The following is an 18,851-nucleotide window of genomic DNA, read 5'->3' as shown; positions in this document are numbered from 1 at the left end:
ATATGCAGTTTTCACTTAATAAACATTTATGCTACGACTTTGGTCAGATTTGCATTCTTTTGGAATCAAAATGTGTTTTTGGGATAAAAAGGCACAAAGAAAAGTGACTAAAAGCTGTGAACACGTCCTAAACACAGAAAGTTTGAACTTTACCTTTTGTTGTGCAAAATTTGAGGTTGGAGCGTATTTAAATATTTCCTTAAAATGTGATTTAGGAAGGGTTGCAGTAAGCTGTTCAATTCACTGCAAACTGTGCCATATTTAACAGTGAAAAAACCTCAGACACACTTGCAGTGTTCCAGTGTTTCAGTTAATTTTCTACAGAGATTCTCCACATTTAAAACTGGAGTCTCTCAGTGTGTGTACACAGCAGCATGCAGAGTTTGATCATAACAGGTACCTGAAGCCCATTGCGTAGTCATTTTGTTCTCATTGTGGTTACATAGGCAGTGGAAAATAGATTTAATATGTTTAGACTAACTGTTGGAGCACATTTGGTGACTTCCTCTGTTAAAGTCTGATTCTACAGGGAGTGCAGAATTATTAGGCAAATGAGTATTTTGTCCACATCATCCTCTTCATGCATGTTGTCTTACTCCAAGCTGTATAGGCTCGAAAGCCTACTACCAATTAAGCATATTAGGTGATGTGCATCTCTGTAATGAGAAGGGGTGCGGTCTAATGACATCAACACCCTATATCAGGTGTGCATAATTATTAGGCAACTTCCTTTCCTTTGGCAAAATGGGTCAAAAGAAGGACTTGACAGGCTCAGAAAAGTCAAAAATAGTGAGATATCTTGCAGAGGGATGCAGCAGTCTTAAAATTGCAAAGCTTCTGAAGCGTGATCATCGAACAATCAAGCGTTTCATTCAAAATAGTCAACAGGGTCGCAAGAAGCGTGTGGAAAAACCAAGGCGCAAAATAACTGCCCATGAACTGAGAAAAGTCAAGCGTGCAGCTGCCAAGATGCCACTTGCCACCAGTTTGGCCATATTTCAGAGCTGCAACATCACTGGAGTGCCCAAAAGCACAAGGTGTGCAATACTCAGAGACATGGCCAAGGTAAGAAAGGCTGAAAGACGACCACCACTGAACAAGACACACAAGCTGAAACGTCAAGACTGGGCCAAGAAATATCTCAAGACTGATTTTTTTTTTTTTTTTTTTTTTTTTTTTTTTTTTCTATTAAACCTGTCCCGTTTGGTTCTTTTGCCATCAGAATTATTGTCTAAAGGCGAAGAAAGATGCCCAACGGATTTACTTTACCAAATGGACCATCCCAGCCTTGCCGTAATGGTCCATTTGATTCACCTTTATTGTTTATTTTATTTTGACTTGCTGAATACGGGACAGACTTGACTGGTGGAAAGAAAGGGAGAAAGAAAGAGGGAAAGAAAAACAGCTGAGAAGAGGGACGGGGAGAAGGGCAAAACCAAAACCAACAGAATAAGCAGACAAAAAATACATATATCGATCACCTGGATCACCTGTTGAGAAAGAAAAAAAAGAAAGCAAGCAGAAGAAAACGAGAGTAATAAACAACATCACAATGATATATGGGAATATGACAGTAAATACTAAATATTAAACATTATTGTGCAGCACGTAGGATCGACAGCGCACAGTGTGCTTTGAGGTAGGAGCCAAAAAGGGTGTAGTTTGTGTGTGTGATCACCCGTGTGTGCACCTGTGAGCATGAACGCGCTTGTTTTTAAAAGGTTCCTTCATGTAATGATCTGCTAGAGGGTGGGGGGCCACTGCCCCGTCCTCCAGGGCATGAAGCAGGTATGGAGGAGATCAAAACTCCAGACATCCAGAGGCCCCCAGAACACAAGAGACCAAGGAAGACCAACAGAGGGCAGCCGCGCCACTATCCCAGAAAGAGCTGAGGAGAGTCCCAGATGAGGGGTCACTCAGCAGCCGCGGAGCAGAAGCCGGGGGGGGTTGCAGTGACGTGCCCGTGAGCTCCGCCGGCAGCCAGCTGTGCCTGAGTGACCGAGCCCCGGGCTGAGAGGCCGAGGGCACCCCATCCCCGAAGTGGCCCGAGCGAGCCCCAGGCTCCAGGCCCCGATAAGCAGCCGCCAAGGAGTGAGCCGGTGGGTACCTGGGCGCCCACCCCCGGACACAAAGAACCACCAACGCACCGATGTCTGAGGGCGTCTGCCACCGGCAGGGGAAGTGGTGGGGGGAGATGGGCCTCCAAACCTTGGAGGGCCTGAGATGTCCCCAGAGAGGTGGCGTCTGATACCCAACCTGACATAAAGACACAGACAAACAGGCACACACAGATACAAACATCTATTCCCACCCTCATGCTCTCATATACAATTACTCAACACTCACCCAACGTGGAGACGGACATAAAGAGACGCTGTACACACAATCACACTCCCCAAGCGTACTCTAAGCCCCGGGTCTAGGTACCCTTGCCCTGGAGGGGAAACTGCGCCCAGACCCAGGTGATGTTACCCTTTTCCCTGCGGTGGGGAGAAGCAGACTGCCCCGACTCCGCAGCAGCAGGGAGGCCCCACATTCCAGACCCCAGTCGGACGGCCAACTCCTCCTCCTAGCCCCCCCCGCTCCAGCAGGCCGCAGAGAACGGGGGTGTAGGAAGACTCCAAACCTCCCTCCACCCGCTCTTATGTAGTGTTGATGTATGTGTGTTCTAAGGTGCATTTAAAACCCAGGAGGGCATGGAGCTACCTGCCAGAGCAGCAGGTAAGCGTATAGCCCCTCCTGCTAGCCCTCAATGTCTACGTGTATTTAAAATTGAGAGGTGGGCAACGACGCCAGGGGTGAGGTGTGCATAATTATTAGGCAACTTCCTTTCCTTTGGCAAAATGGGTCAAAAGAAGGACTTGACAGGCTCAGAAAAGTCAAAAATAGTGAGATATCTTGCAGAGGGATGCAGCAGTCTTAAAATTGCAAAGCTTCTGAAGCGTGATCATCGAACAATCAAGCGTTTCATTCAAAATAGTCAACAGGGTCGCAAGAAGCGTGTGGAAAAACCAAGGCGCAAAATAACTGCCCATGAACTGAGAAAAGTCAAGCGTGCAGCTGCCAAGATGCCACTTGCCACCAGTTTGGCCATATTTCAGAGCTGCAACATCACTGGAGTGCCCAAAAGCACAAGGTGTGCAATACTCAGAGACATGGCCAAGGTAAGAAAGGCTGAAAAACGACCACCACTGAACAAGACACACAAGCTGAAACGTCAAGACTGGGCCAAGAAATATCTCAAGACTGATTTTTCTAAGGTTTTATGGACTGATGAAATGAGAGTGAGTCTTGATGGGCCAGATGGATGGGCCCGTGGCTGGATTGGTAAAGGGCAGAGAGCTCCAGTCCCACTCAGACGCCAGCAAGGTGGAGGTGGAGTACTGGTTTGGGCTGGTATCATCAAAGATGAGCTTGTGGGGCCTTTTCGGGTTGAGGATGGAGTCAAGCTCAACTCCCAGTCCTACTGCCAGTTTCTGGAAGACACCTTCTTCAAGCAGTGGTACAGGAAGAAGTCTGCATCCTTCAAGAAAAACATGATTTTCATGCAGGACAATGCTCCATCACACGCGTCCAAGTACTCCACAGCGTGGCTGGCAAGAAAGGGTATAAAAGAAGAAAAACTAATGACATGGCCTCCTTGTTCACCTGATCTGAACCCCATTGAGAACCTGTGGTCCATCATCAAATGTGAGATTTACAAGGAGGGAAAACAGTACACCTCTCTGAACAGTGTCTGGGAGGCTGTGGTTGCTGCTGCACGCAATGTTGATGGTGAACAGATCAAAACACTGACAGAATCCATGGATGGCAGGCTTTTGAGTGTCCTTGCAAAGAAAGGTGGCTATATTGGTCGCTGATTTGTTTTTGTTTTGTTTTGAATGTCAGAAATGTATATTTGTGAATGTGGAGATGTTATATTGGTTTCACTGGTAAAAATAAATAATTGAAATGGGTATATATTTGTTTTTGTTAAGTTGCCTAATAATTATGCACAGTAATAGTCACCTGCACACACAGATATCCCCTAAAATAGCTAAAACTAAAACAAACTAAAACTACTTCCAAAAACATTCAGCTTTGATATTAATGAGTTTTTGGGTTCATTGAGAACATGGTTGCTGTTCAATAATAAAATTATTCCTCAAAAATACAACTTGCCTAATAATTCTGCACTCCCTGTAGTGTTTGTGGACCATTTTGTAATTTCTCTTGGTGATTGTTTGGCTGCCCAGTGCCTGATGGTAGAAAGCAGAACCACGGCATTAAGTCTTTAGTTTGGACAAAAGACTTTTACAGAAAGGGAAGCAGAGATGACCCCAAACAAAAATATACACACAAGCAAAAACATCTTTCTCCACTATTTAGCAATTCAAGGTAAAATGGATCAGAACCGACTTAAGAATTGTAAAAATTGTAAAATATTGCTACTTCTATAATAAAATAAATATCTACTATGTTACCAAAAAAATTACTATTAGCTAACAATGGTGGAAGAATATTTTAAACTATTGCTTTAGGAAAATAAAACACAGGGAAAACAACTCACCACACAAAACACTCTATTACTGGCAAAGTGTGCATAAAATATCAAAAGTAAAAAGAATTATTTTGCAGACAAATTGTTCCTCATCTGTGTTAAATGGTTTATTATTACTGCTGCATATGTGTAAGGTTTCGCTTTTTTTTAAATACTTTAAAAATTTAAATTCTTCTTTATATTCTGTTTAATGTCAAGCATCATATTCTATAAATCATATGTTTGTAGTGGCTGTCCTGTGAGTTCCACATATGTCAAAACATTAAAATCAGTTCTTTGTGAGTTCAGAAACGCAGACTTGTGTCTTGATTTTTAAAAATGTATATTAAAATAAATGAATAACAAAAAAATCTGCTCAGCTAAAAGCTTTGAGCAGTGTGTGACATGGTTAACTGCCAACATCAACAGGGTGAAGCGGGAGTGTTAGCAGTTTAACAGCTGGTTAAATGTATTACCTTCAGAAATTCTTATATATGCTAATCTGAAAGTGCTGCTGAGACTGCACCTACTCTTGCCTGTTTTATTAGACTGGGTCTGGTCAGAGCTGCCATCCCCTCCCACAAATATGCATGTGAATAAAACACTGGGACACATAAAGGATGCCCTTTTGGTTTGCATTTTGTTAAGGTGCATTAACAAGAACAAGGGTCTAAATAGGTTGAAGCTCCAGCACAACTTGTAGTATTAAGCACAGCTTCATTAGTACAGCAATGCATTTTGGATCGCATTCATCAGGGTCAAAGACAAAAGACATATGTGGTTGACTAATCATATGCATCTAGTATACCTATCCACCAATGGATGGGCTGAGCAATTTGTGGAGTCACGAATGTCAAACCTACCTAACGGGAATATTATAAATTTGTGGTGGTGTTTTAGTGTTACAAACATCCACTATGAATGACACTAAAAATTAAAAGTGAAATATTAAAAACCTCAACTATACAGTAAAAACTCAATTTTGATATAGAAGATCCGAAAGGCTTATTAACAACTATTTTTCAGAGAGCTTGTCTTATTCTATTAGGGGTGCCAGGGGTGTTAAACTCATTTTACATTGTGGGCTACGTACAGCCCATTTTCGAATTCAACTTTATTGTCATTGCACATGCACAGGTACAGGGCAACGAAATGCAGTTTGCATCCATCCAGAAGTGCTTTAGTGATATAGATATATTACAATATATATTAGCAATAATATAGATATGCAAGTATATTACAGAAATGGGTCTATTGTGGTATGTTATAATGTACACGGTATGAAGTATGTTGTGAATATTCTATAACTATAGGTATGTACAGGCTGTAGTGAGTACAAGCTATGTACAGGCTATGAACAGGATATAAATATGAAAAACTATACAGAATATGAAATAAATAACTTTACAGAAATATGAGATATACAGTTATACAGAAATGGGAACTATGCAAGTTGTAAACAGTTGTAAGGTTAAAAATTATTGTATGTACAGAATGATTATTTACACAGAGCTATACAGTAGTGCAGTTAAGATAAGTGAGGGTGTGGATAATTTCTACAGAGGCTGTCAGATGTCAGGAGGCAGAGTTCAGGAGTCTGACAGCTGTGGGGAAGAAGCTGTTCCGGTACCTGGTGGTCTTAGTCCGGAGGCTCCTGTAGCGCCTCCCAGAGGGCAGGAGGGTGAAGAGTCTATGTGATGGGTGACTGGGGTCTCTGATGATTTTCCCAGCCCTTTTCAGACACCGCTTCCTGTAGATGTCCTTTATGGCAGGAAGTGGTGCTCCGGCGATGCGCTGGGCAGTTTTCACGACCCTCTGCAACGCCTTCCGGTCCGAGGCAGAGCAGTTCCTGTACCAGACTGTTATACAGTTGGTCAGGATGCTCTCGATGGTGCAGCGATAGAAGTTCACCAGGATGTCTGAGGACAGGTGGTTCTTCCTCAGAGTCCTCAAGAAGAAGAGGCGCTGGTGAGTCTTCTTGACCAGCTTGGAGCAGTTGGTCGTCCAGATGAGATCCTCGGAGATGTGGACTCCCAGGAACTTGAAGCTGCTCACACGCTCCACAGCCGTCCCCTTAATGTGGATGGGTGGATGTGGGTCAGCATTCCTCCTGTAGTCCACGATGAGCTCCTTGGTCTTCTCAGCGTTAAGCAGCAGGTTGTTTGTGTCGCACCACTATAAGAAAAAGAAGAGTAATTTAAGCAATAGATCTCAGTTTTTCTACATAAACGCTGCTTTGGGTTTAAATTGTAAGAAATAAATGTGTAACATTACATAAAAAGTTGCTCATTTCTCCATTTATAAAATGGAAAATTTGTGTTAACAGACAGAATGTCTCTTTTCTTCTGTTCATTTAAAAAATCATATATTTCTATAGATAGATCTGTGAGTAAACAGGAACTTTGTCATTATTTTTATATTATTTATTTACTTGTGTAACATGAATGGTCATGGAGGAGGTGTTTTATTTAGCTGTAAAATTAAAAAAAGGCATGCCCTGTTCACAGTTTCCAAAGCCATCCAAACCACTGGTTTAGGGATTTTAGGAAGAGAAGCTCTTGATCCAATGGCCCGTTTTTTCCCAATATACCCCCAGACATTCATTTTATTTTTTTCTGTTTAAATAAAGCAATCCTTTTGGCAAACATGGGTTTATGTGCACGATACATCTTTGGATGCGCTGGGACACATCATCAGTGATGTAACCTGGGGTCACTGGATGTTTCGGGTCTTTCAACATCAGATGCTCTCCCCAGGCGACCCAGCTAAAGTTGAGCAGACACCAGCCTGTGTCCCAGCAGCAGTCGACCTCTTTATCCACAGCCACCTTGTGGCCTAATCTGCAGCTTCACATACAGACCGGATGGCTCTCTTCTTAGCCACTCCTGTTATGCCAAGTTGACTGAGGACTTTGCAAAGTGAGCGTCCTGCAAAGCCTCTAAGCCCACCTCTATTCACTCATAGTGCGTCTTCCAGCCCCCTTCTCTCATTTCTCTACCAGCTCCTGGTACATGGCATGTTTTCTTTCATTTGCCTTTTCCATATGCTCTTCCCAGACTACAATGAGTTTGAGTTGCCTCCTAGACAATAATTATGTACAGCTGAAGTGATGTTTCAGTGATGTACTGAGGGACCTTCAACTACTTCCCCAGGTCAGCTTGCAGCTGCAAGTCTGAGGCTGTATAGAGGAGACCTGACCTTGCTCTTCACTGTGCAAGGTCAGGGGGCTCCTCTCCAGCTTTTACAAAGGCAGTTCTTGTCTTTAGGCCAAGATGGTGTTTGCCAGGGATGATGGCGTTGCCTATACTTTCTGCGACCGCCTTCAGCACCTGACCATGACACCAACTGTAGCAACCTTCTGCAAGGGATTTATATGTTGCGGTAACTCACTTTAAATGACCCTTGTTAAGAGATTTTATTTTAGTCAACCGTTTAATGTTTTGTCAAGTTACATGCTTTCCCCAAACAGGTTTGCGAATGTACAATGATGTTCACATATTTTATACTACATGTATCTTGTCACTACACATGCACATGAGCTCTTGCTGACTTCTAAGAAAAACACGTAACCCTATTCTGCCGTTGGAAACAGGAACCAACTGGCTTCTGTTTCCCTTAAGATAGGCTGGACCAGTTACTGTTGTGACAGTTGAACGTATATGTTTATGCTTATCACCTTGTAAGGAGTTGTATGTTCTTCCTACATGTGTTTGTGACGCAAACATGCTTGAGTATAATAAAGGCTGACAACTGCTGCAGGGTGTGAGTATCAGCCGATCACTCACCCGTGCACGTAGCTCTGCGAACTAACTCTGACTGTCTTTGTATTCTTTCAATGTGTTTTAAAAATGTCTTGCCACTGACAACCCTCTTGGTTCAACAGTGCTTCTTTATGCCTGCAAGACTGTACTGCAGCCAAAAACAGAGCACTCTACCGTAATGCACTCTGTAGGTTAAACAGCTGAGACATAAACCACCCATTTATAAATAATGAACTTGTTTTCAATAAGTATCACTGAATACAAATTCTCTTGTCACTAAAGCTCAGTTCCAGGGATTTGGCCTATGTGAAATTAATAACAGAGATAACTCAGCAAAGTACATGAGGGGTGGGGTACCTGGCAGTGTTATTCCTTCTTATTTATGTGTACACTTGGGGTTACCTCTACAAATGAATGCCTAACAGTTCTGTCGCCTAACCAGAACCCTGCCTGTCAATATTCCAGTCATCACCCTCTTCTCATACATGGGCTCAAATAAAGCTAGTGCAAATTAAGCTATTATAACTGCAATAGAAAACTTTGAGAATGTTCTGAATGAGTAGTAATGAGGGGACCGACTCATTTGGCGGGGGCTAACTACCAAAAGGAAGTTACCCCTCTGCCCCAAAAACAAACAAAAAACCGACCACTGTCCACAGAGAGCCTGGGTCACCTATAGCTCTCAGCCTTGCATGATGGACAGCCAGCAGGCCCATAGTTCTTGGTTTCTTTATAGCCCTTGTCTGTTACCCACCAGCTCGATAGCTAGCCAGCTCACTAGAGCCAGAGAGAACAGTGAACTCCCGGCACATCATTTTCAAACCCCCAGCAGTCTTTTACTACTCAGGTAAACATGAAATATTAGTCACTTAGATACGTTAAAAATGTTATTGTTTGTCTTTTTTCAGTGTTTTATTTGTTTGTGACTAAATCGGTTTGGTTGAGACTCCCCCTGAATAGATGTCAAACAGAAAAATGATTAAACAGAAGTGTGAGATGGTCAGTCTGAAGACTAGACTGTCCAATTTCACAGGCGCTCACTTCCGGCCTACCCGGCCTTCGGAGGACCTTTGCCCATGTAGACCGCGAAGGCCGGGTCCTCAGGAGGATGCAGCCTCTGAATTTGGACACAGCTATAGTGTTTGTTTCCTTCTGTCCTTCGCCGTCTGCGTTACCGGTGCTTGTCATGACCTGCTTGTCTTCACCTGTTCATCATCCTCTGCGTTTCCTCTGTTGATGTTTCCATGTCTTAGGTTTTATGTTCCCAGTTTCAGGTTTTTGTAATATTTTCTATGTTCCTCATGTTCTTTAGTTTAGCCTTACCCAGTCTAGGTTTTATTAGTGTTTTCAATTCTCCCCTTCGTTGCTGACTTGTAGTGTTTTTGTTCAGCCAACAATAAAGGCTTGTCTTTTGTTAATATCCACCTCATCCCCGTGTGTCTGCGTTCGGGCCCTCTTCCTCTCATCTCGACACTGTTTGCCTTTCTAACAATGACCGTTTTAAACTTACATGCTAGTGTATCTTAAATTGTTTACAAGATTGCAGTCTTACACTTTTAAAACCACGCAGTCCTGACGTGATGTAGGCTATTCTGAATAACATTTTTTTAAAAAAAATTTTGTTCACCTTGTGAGGCAATTTGACTCTTGACTTAACCAAAAGACTCTACAGTAACTATTGTATCTTGACACATTTTTTCCCCTATTTTTAAAACCATTAAAAAGAACTTTCATGAATAGCAGACATTAAAGCACTACTCATGTCCCACATTTTTATCCATTTAATGTCTAATTAAATGGATGAAATGAATTAATGTTATTAATTTCTTTAAAAGTCCCATTTACTAAAGTGACTGGTTTACAGTGTTTGTGTTGGGAAGATTCCGGATAACCTAGGGGAGACATCAAACATTAAATAAACCCTGATCCTTGGTGTCTAATCTCATAATTTTATTGTTTGTAACTGTTCACAGTATGTTTGATGTATAAACGTATATGTATATTGACATATTTGTGTCCTGTTCAGATTTGTGCAGAGTGGTTTATGAAATTTAACAAAACACAACAACAACACTAGTAAATAAGGAATATTGGATCTATTCTTACTGTTAGGATGCCTGGGTCGTTGACCCAGGGCTTTTGAGTTTATTATATTATTTATCATTTCTAGTCTTTGGTTTCTTTGTTGAAGTTCTGTCTGATGGTTTATGTCTCTGTGTTATCCTTAGTTGCTGTCTCCCCTGTCGGCTATATCCTCGTGTCCAGTCAGTGTCTGTGTCTGCCCTGTTCCCACCTCTCTGTTCCCTCTGTAGTGCTTGCCTGTGAATCTGTGTCTGTAAGTTCAGTCTGTGTTACTTCCTGTTTTACTTTGAAGGTCCGGGTCTTATGTGAATGTGTCCTGCTTTGCTTCCTTGTCTCGTTAGTTCTGATTTCTCCCAGCTGTGCCCTCCTTCTGTGTCTCATTCCCCTCGTTACTTCCCAGTGTACTTAAACCCTGTGTTTCTTTGAGTCAGTGTTGTGTCGTCCTTCATGCTGTGTGGATCTCCCTGTGTTTCCTGTGAGTTTATGTTGTTTCCCAGTTTAGTTTAGTTTAGTTTGCTTTGCTTTGTATACTCGTTTTCCCGTGCCAGCAAATAAAGCTGAGTATTTTGAGTTCATCCCTTGAGTCTGAGTCCTGCATTTTGGGTCCACCACTCCTCCTTGCCTGCCTGCCACACAGCCAACCTTAACACTTACTACATACATGCCTGTACACTCATAAACAGCTGATTCAGAAGTTGCTCAGCAGTGCCCTCTTGAGGTACTGCATAGGTGTTGCTAAATGAGAGGACATTAAAAACGGGCAACTGTTTCATGTGTAACAAAAAGCATTCTGAGAGCTCCACCAATAGTAAGCATTTTGCATATATTCATTTTGTTTCTTGTGCTTTTTGCAAACTTCAAGAAGTTTGCAGTGCAGTAGAAACAAGTGAAAAGTGCAGGTTTTTGATATTTGGCCCGTTGAAACCCATTTCAATATATTAGATATAATTTTCAGTGCAATTATTATTTTTTTTTATTGTGGCTATAGTAGATGTGTAGCATTCATTTTGTTGTTTAGTAAAATTTTAAATGTTCAATAATAAATATGAAGTGAAAAACGTTTTTTATCTGAAGTTTATTTTATTTCAAATTGTTTTATATTGAAGCAGTCATAACTTGTTACTGCAATGAACATTACAATTGCATAATAAAATAGTTTGATATTTGGAATAACACTCTCTATATGGCTATGTGTTGTCGACACTAAGTATTGCAGTATGAAACATAGTTCTAATAAGTAGCTCTATATAGCATTATTATCACTTTGACTTTCATATCAATCTGCTGATGAGTCTGTTTCTAAGTTATAATGTTTGCTCTTAATTGTTGACCAATAGATTTTTATGTTGACCTTGACAAATTTAGTCTATGTAAGACAAATTTTAATGGACCATTAATCTGACTCCACTCTACACCTAGTTGTATAAGAATTTATTTTATTGACACACATGCAAATGCTTCCAAAAACATGTCTTCCCTTTGCCAGGGAAATGAAATAATAACACGAACACATTATAAAAAAGACTCACCTTACCTTAATTAGATCTAATTATACATCAGTCACTCAGGGAGCTTTTCTGTGCAGCTTTTGAATGACAAAACTAACACTTCACAATTTTTACCTAGTTATATGAAGCCATTTTAGTTAATTTGTGGATTACACTAAGGAAAAATAGGTCCATCCGCCCATGATATTTTATGAGACAACCGCATTTTTGCTTGCCTGCTGGGAAATAATCTGCTTCACAGAAGTGAATCACTGTCACAGGCAAGGAGAAAGCAGGGTGATAGGAACTTTGTTGCCTTCCTTCTCAGGAAACAGAGCTCAAGCCACAGAGTGCCCAGATCAAAGGCTGTGAACCTTTCTGTGTCCTTTGTGTGTCTCACTAACAATTTTAAATCTAGGTGACATTTCTGTTTGTTCATGAACCTGCAAACACTTATCTTCTAAGAGTTTGGGTTATTTCTTTTTCTGCCTGCATACCTTGCAAATCCACCTCTACCCCGCTAAATAAACCCTTTCTCTACTGATATTGAAGTTCAGTAAACTTTCTGTCGTGTCCTGTGCCCAAATCATTTACATAACCTTGGCAGTTTCTCTCTTATTCACACGTCCTTCTCATCACATACAAGGTCTTGAAAAATTAAGCCTCATTTTACCTTATAGACCTTATTGTACCATATCACCCCAATAGAGCACTTCACTCTCAGACTCCAGGCTTACTTGTGGTTCCTATGGTATATAAAAGTAGAATGGGAGGCAGAGCCTTCAATGTTTAGGCTCCTCTTCTGTGAACCAGCTTCCACTTCAGGTTCAGGAGACAGATAACTCTACTTTTAAGATTAGGCTTAAATCTGTCCTTTTTGATGAAGTCTACAGTTAGGGCTGGATATGGTGACCCTAAATCCACCCTTAGTTATGCTGCATTAGACCTAGGCTGCTGGGGGCTTCACATGATGTGCTGAGCATTTGTCCTTCTTTTACCTTCTCTTACCTTTTTACTCACCATGTGCTTATACAGCATTTAAGTATGAGTTATTATTAATTTCTTGCTCTCTTCCACAGCAATTCTTTTGTCCTCTCCCTCACTCTTACCCCCAACTGGTTCTGCTGAAGGTTTCTTCCTGTTAAAAAGGCATTTTTTCCACTGTTGCCAAAGTGCTTGCTCATAGGTCATCCTCTGACTGTTTCTTGAGGTGACTGTTGTTGTGATTGGTGCTATCTGAATAAAACTTAGTTGTATTCTCTCTTGCTGCTACTAGCGTTCATTCTCCTTCTTTCCAGAGCATACCTCCACCTAATTGGGCTCTCTCCCACCTGCTCCCTGCTCTTGTTCACAGTGTCACCTGGAAATATCAAAGTCTATGGAGATGATGAGCTCATGTCGTAACCTGTCCATCATTTCAAACAAGAAGGGACTTGGAACAGATCCCCATCTCTGACCCATCACTCTTGCCACACACTTCACCACTGATTGTCTGGCTGTCCTCATGTATGTCCCCTCCCTCATGCAGTACCACAGATCCTCTCTTGGTACCTTATTATATGTTTTCACTAGATCCAGATCACACAGTGCAACTTCTTCTGACCTTCTCTATACTTCTCCATTAACATTCTGCAAGCAAACGTTACATCTGCAGTACTCTTGCTCAGCATGAAGCCATACAGGTGCTCATACTCCTTCATGGTATGATCCATCAGCTTAATCCCTCTGTAGTTAGTACACCTCTGTACATCACCCTGGTGAGGTCAAGATCTCTCTCTAAATAAATAAATAAATCTGGGTAAATTCCCAGTTGATTAAACATGCAACTATTTTGCTGGTAATAACTGAAATTAGTAAAGAAAATCAACAGTCTATTTATGCAAGATAATTCATAATTTTATTGGGGGGGGGGGGTGTTATATTGGCTGGGTCTGATTATTGGGAGGGTCATAACCCCCCTAACCCCCCTGGAAATTACGCCCCTGCTGTCCTGCTTCACCTATGTCAGCTGTTGAGGGTTTTTTTTTTAGTGTGTTGGAAAGTTCAAATTCTATAAAATATTTTTCTTTGCTAAATTTCTGTAAAGTTGATATATTGATGACATGTACAAGAACTTCTAAACTACTACTGCTACTTATAATAATAATTATATCTTAAATCTTTATAGCACCTTTACACACAAAAAATCAAAGGCCAAAGGCTTTACTGAATAAGTGACATTTCAGCTGCTTTTTAAAAATGTCCAGAGAAGGGCTGTTGTGGATGTCAGAGGGGAGCATATTTCAGATATAAATGAAGGCTGATATGACTGAGAATCCATTGGATGCACTGTACAACCCATAGAACCCCAAAATGCCACTGCATAAAGATAACAGCAAACGTCTATGGAGTCTAAATGATCCTGCCTGTAGTCTAACCTTGTCACTCTTTGAAACAAAAATGTTGGATTATTAATCATCATTGTCAAAATTGGCAACAGTCTTATATCAGGCACAAACCCAATTTGATTTCAAACTACAGCAAAACAGTGACTCAGTTTCCCAAAACTTATAGTGTTACTGAAAAAAAAGTGATTCAACAAAGCAGTAAACATGCTGCTGTCATTACACGTTGCTGCATTTGATCTTATGTTTTTTTAGTCAGTTAAATGCAAATTACTCCATTGTATTTATTAGTATTCATTGTACATCTGCCATCTAAATTCACACAACATCTCAAATGTTTAGTGAAATAGGATTATAGAAGGTAAATACGGTGGAAGAAACAAGTACATTAAACTAATGGAAAACATGGTTTAAGCTTCATGGTAAGCTTGGAGAAAGTATCAGTCTGCTGTTAATTACTATGTTTTGTGGGTCAGTCTTATTCAGAGCACAGCTGAGCGGAAACTGTGAAAACAGAGGCTTTAATTCCCAAAGGCTCTCCCACACTCTGTCCCAGTCCCAAAGGGACTTCCTGTTCTAGATGTATGGAGGCACTTACTGTAGGCCTTCTGTGATTGCACACTGGCTAAAAATATCCACCTACAGTATACAGGGATTACTGAAGGGTCACGTAACCATGCATCACACGACACAGTCCACAAGATGTGTGAATGTATTTCGCACATTTTGAAAAAAGGAAGCTCCACAATGCCCCAATTAAATTACAGAGACTGACTCCTAATAAACAATACTTACCAACAGTCAACAGTGGCTTTGTTTGCACCCTACCTTATTTCTCCACTAGAGGACAGAAGCGATCCATTCTGGTGCCAGAGCTGCAAACTGAAATGTAGGAAAAAGAAATCAGCTAAGCAAATAAAATACAATAAAATACAATAAAATACAATCGGTTGGAATATTATCAGAAACACAATTTGTATTATCAAATAAAAAAACAGGAATAAAATGGACACCAGTTAGTTTTAACACTTCTAGTTTTATGTTCAGCTTGCTGCCTACAAAGGAAAATGTACAAATGACACAAAGCGAAAACACTGACCTTTACGCAGTCTCTAGTATATAAAGCACATTTTCCATTTTCATTCCAACAGTGCTGCTCTTCATTTAGTTGTCATTTAGTTCCATACAGTGAAGGATAAATGGCAAACTAAAGTCAGTGTATCTATCTATCTATCTATCTATCTATCTATCTATCTATCTATCTATCTATCTATCTATCTATCTATCTATCTATCTATCTATCTATCTATCTATCTATCTAGCTGAATTTTTCCTTTCAGACTTAAATGCTGGTAGAAAAAAATGATACATATTTCCTTATTTGGCTTTTCCATATTTTTGAAATGACTGTTAGTCATGTGACTATGATGCACTGTGACACTCTCTTCAGTAAAAACGAAAGTGTTTTTATTCCAACTTTTTCAGCCTTCCACCAAACTCATGCTTGGAATTAGGAATAATAATGTAGCTTACCTAAAACTTGTCACATTAAATATTTTGGAACTTTTTGACCTTTTACAGAATAAATTTCAGTGCTGGTCATATTTCTTTATGTATGTGTTAATGACTAAACATTGTAATGCTCATGATGAGCAGGGCTTCTTAGTGGCTCTATTTGAGGTTGTTGCTGGAGCAGTTAGCATATTAGGATGGGATAATCCCTGCCTGTTTATTCAACAGGATGAGCATGAATGTTTGAGCCCATAGCAAACAAACAGCCAAGCCCTCCCCAAGGATTTCAGCTTAATGCTAATGATATACAGTAAGCAGTTACAATGATTTTGCAGGTTAATGAACTGGGTGTTTCTCAGCTAACTGAGACTTTTGCTTCTCCACAATGGAGAGGCTGATGTGTAAAAATGACAGATTGTCACGATACGCTTAGCCTTAGCTGTCGTTGCCTTTCTGTGGAGTCGATACTCATTTATGTTCCAGTGCTTCTCCTACTTTGATCCTTATGCTTCTTACAGCAGACTGTCAAGAAAATAGGCCCTAAAACACATGGCTGACCGACTCAAATCCGATATATCTTTTTATAACACAGCTGAGCCTCCTGCAGGTCTTTGCTCACAAAGGAATAATGAATGATTCAGAGTGATGAAACAGAAGGTTGCTGCAGAGTTCAGAGCCTTGTTTGAAAAAGCCCAAGCGTGCGCTGACAACATTACACATGGAAAACCTGTGGACAGACAAAGCAGGCTAGCAAGAACTTATTTCAGAAAGGGTGAGGAGACGGAAGATGGCCGCGATCACTCTGAATTCTGTCAAGTATTGAACTAAATTGCTCAAAACACATTTGTAAACATGTGTGATGAATTCTGAAAGGTAAAAATGATAAATTAAAAATAAGAAAAGACCATTTGAAAAGCTTATTCATGCATTTGCCCTGATTGTCAGAGAGCTGCCCTTCTCAAAACGGACATTTACCAGTTTGTAGGTTCAAGTCCATGTCATTATATTTGCATGTGAGTTACACTTGCATAGCTAGTGAACAGGAAATGATTTTGATTGCTCATTTGTTAGCCAACGCTGTCAATTTTTAATCTTATTGACCACCTTGAACTGCCACTCTTTAAAACCTGCAGTGGAGTAAATTAAACTTTTATCTACTTGATTATCGTATTTATACCTCAATGAATAAACATCTTTGGGGCTTTGTGGTGGAGTAAAAACGGTATGTAGAACATTTGCTGTCGATTAAAAAGAGCTTAAAAGCTTTGTAACAAGTAAAAGTACTTGAACCTCTATAAACATATTTTCTTTTCAAATCAAATCAAATCTAAATTTATTTCTATAGCACATAATAATACAACAAAGTTGACCGAAGTGCTTCACAGTTGGTCAGAGCAATAGCATAAGACAGAATAAAAAGAAACAGTTAAAAGGAGGGCAGGAAACATAATGAACAATATGGGTAAAAAACCCAAACATAACTAGCCACGAAGTAACATACTTTGAATCAAAACCAGACTAAAATAATAAGTTTTAAGACGCAATTTAAAAGACTGGATGGACTTGGAGGGACAAATATGAGGGAGGTTATTCCAGAGTCTTGGAGCTACGACAGCAGAGGCCCGATCACCTCTGGACTTCAGAGGAGACCTCGGTTGTGTCAGGAGCATTTGATTGGAAGATCTAAGTGCCTTATTAGGGATATACAAATGGAGGAGTTCGCATAGATAGCTGGAAGCCAAATTGTTTAAAATTTTAAAGGTAAGCAAGAGAATTTTGAAATTGATACGATATTCAACAGGGAGCCAATGAAGGTTGGCTAAAACTGGTGTGATGTGGGCATAATTTCTAGTACCACTTAAGAGACACGCAGCTGCGTTTTGAACTAACTGGAGCCGGTGAATAGAGGAAGATGGGAGTCTAATGTAGTCTATTTTGGAAGTGATAAGAGCGTGAATAAACTTTTCAAAGGTCCTTCAAGGGGAGGTATAGCTTTGCTTTACATATCTGACGCAGCTGGTAGAAACTGTTTGTTGAGCAGTGAGCGAGAGATGGCTGGCAAGGGGCCCTCTTTTATACCAATAGGTGGTATAACAGTTAGGTTTATAGTAAACTGGGTAAACTGGGTTTTCTAAATCCCCAGAAGTCTAAAGAAGAAAAACTTGTTGAGGAAAACTTATATCCTTCCCTCCTTTGTGTTAGTGCTGACTTAATTGCCACTTGTACAGTTCATTTTAACTAATAACTTGCCAATGTCAAATTTAAAATATCTATCCGTCCATTCAGTACCTTTTTGATAGAACTCACAGTTTATGGTACTCCATCCATTTTTGGACCAATTATTGTTCTCCATCACATAAAACAATAATAATTTTGTGTCTACAGATGATTTTGTATTTTCTATATTTTAGATGAACTGAAGGCAAAAATTGGATTTTTATAGAAAAACAAATCATGTTTGACCTCCGCTAGTCTTAATGTCACTGTACAACCAACAATTTTGTCTGCACTCAATTGTAGTGATATGCATGGTAATATGAAGCTGGTGACTCATAGAGGATCATTTCCCAATTCAACACTGTGTCTCATATGACAAAGTGGGATGGTCCTCTTTGGCAATTAGAAGAGAGCAGCACTGCATTATATTTATTTTTGAGCCTCTACTTGGAAAATTGCCCAGTTCCCTTGTCACAGTAAATACAATACTCATAATGTCATGCTTAAATGTTAACATTGGGTGTAACTGTTATTAATCATGAAATAGGAAAATACTGGTCACAAATGGAACAAGATACAACAGATATGAAACTACATTCTCTTATCTCTTATACATTTGTGGGGTGGCTGTAGCTCAGGTGGTAGAGCAGGTCACCTACTGATCAGAAGGTTGGTGGTTCGATTCCTGGCTTCCTGTAGTCTGCATGCCAAATATCCTTGGGCAAGATACTAACCCCAAATTGCTCTCCGATGCATCCATCGGAGTATGAATGTGTGTGAATGTTAGCTAAAAGAAGCACTTAGACAAATGTGCTTGTGCGAATGGGTGAATGCACAAGTTGTGTAAAGCGCTTTGAGTGCTCAGAAGAGTAGAAAAGCACTATATAAG

The sequence above is a fragment of the Oreochromis aureus genome, linkage group 17 (genome assembly GCF_013358895.1).
Source record: "Oreochromis aureus strain Israel breed Guangdong linkage group 17, ZZ_aureus, whole genome shotgun sequence".
Classification (NCBI taxonomy): domain Eukaryota; kingdom Metazoa; phylum Chordata; class Actinopteri; order Cichliformes; family Cichlidae; genus Oreochromis; species Oreochromis aureus.
The sequence above is the reverse complement of the archived record's forward strand: the minus strand, read 5'-3'. Positions refer to the sequence as shown.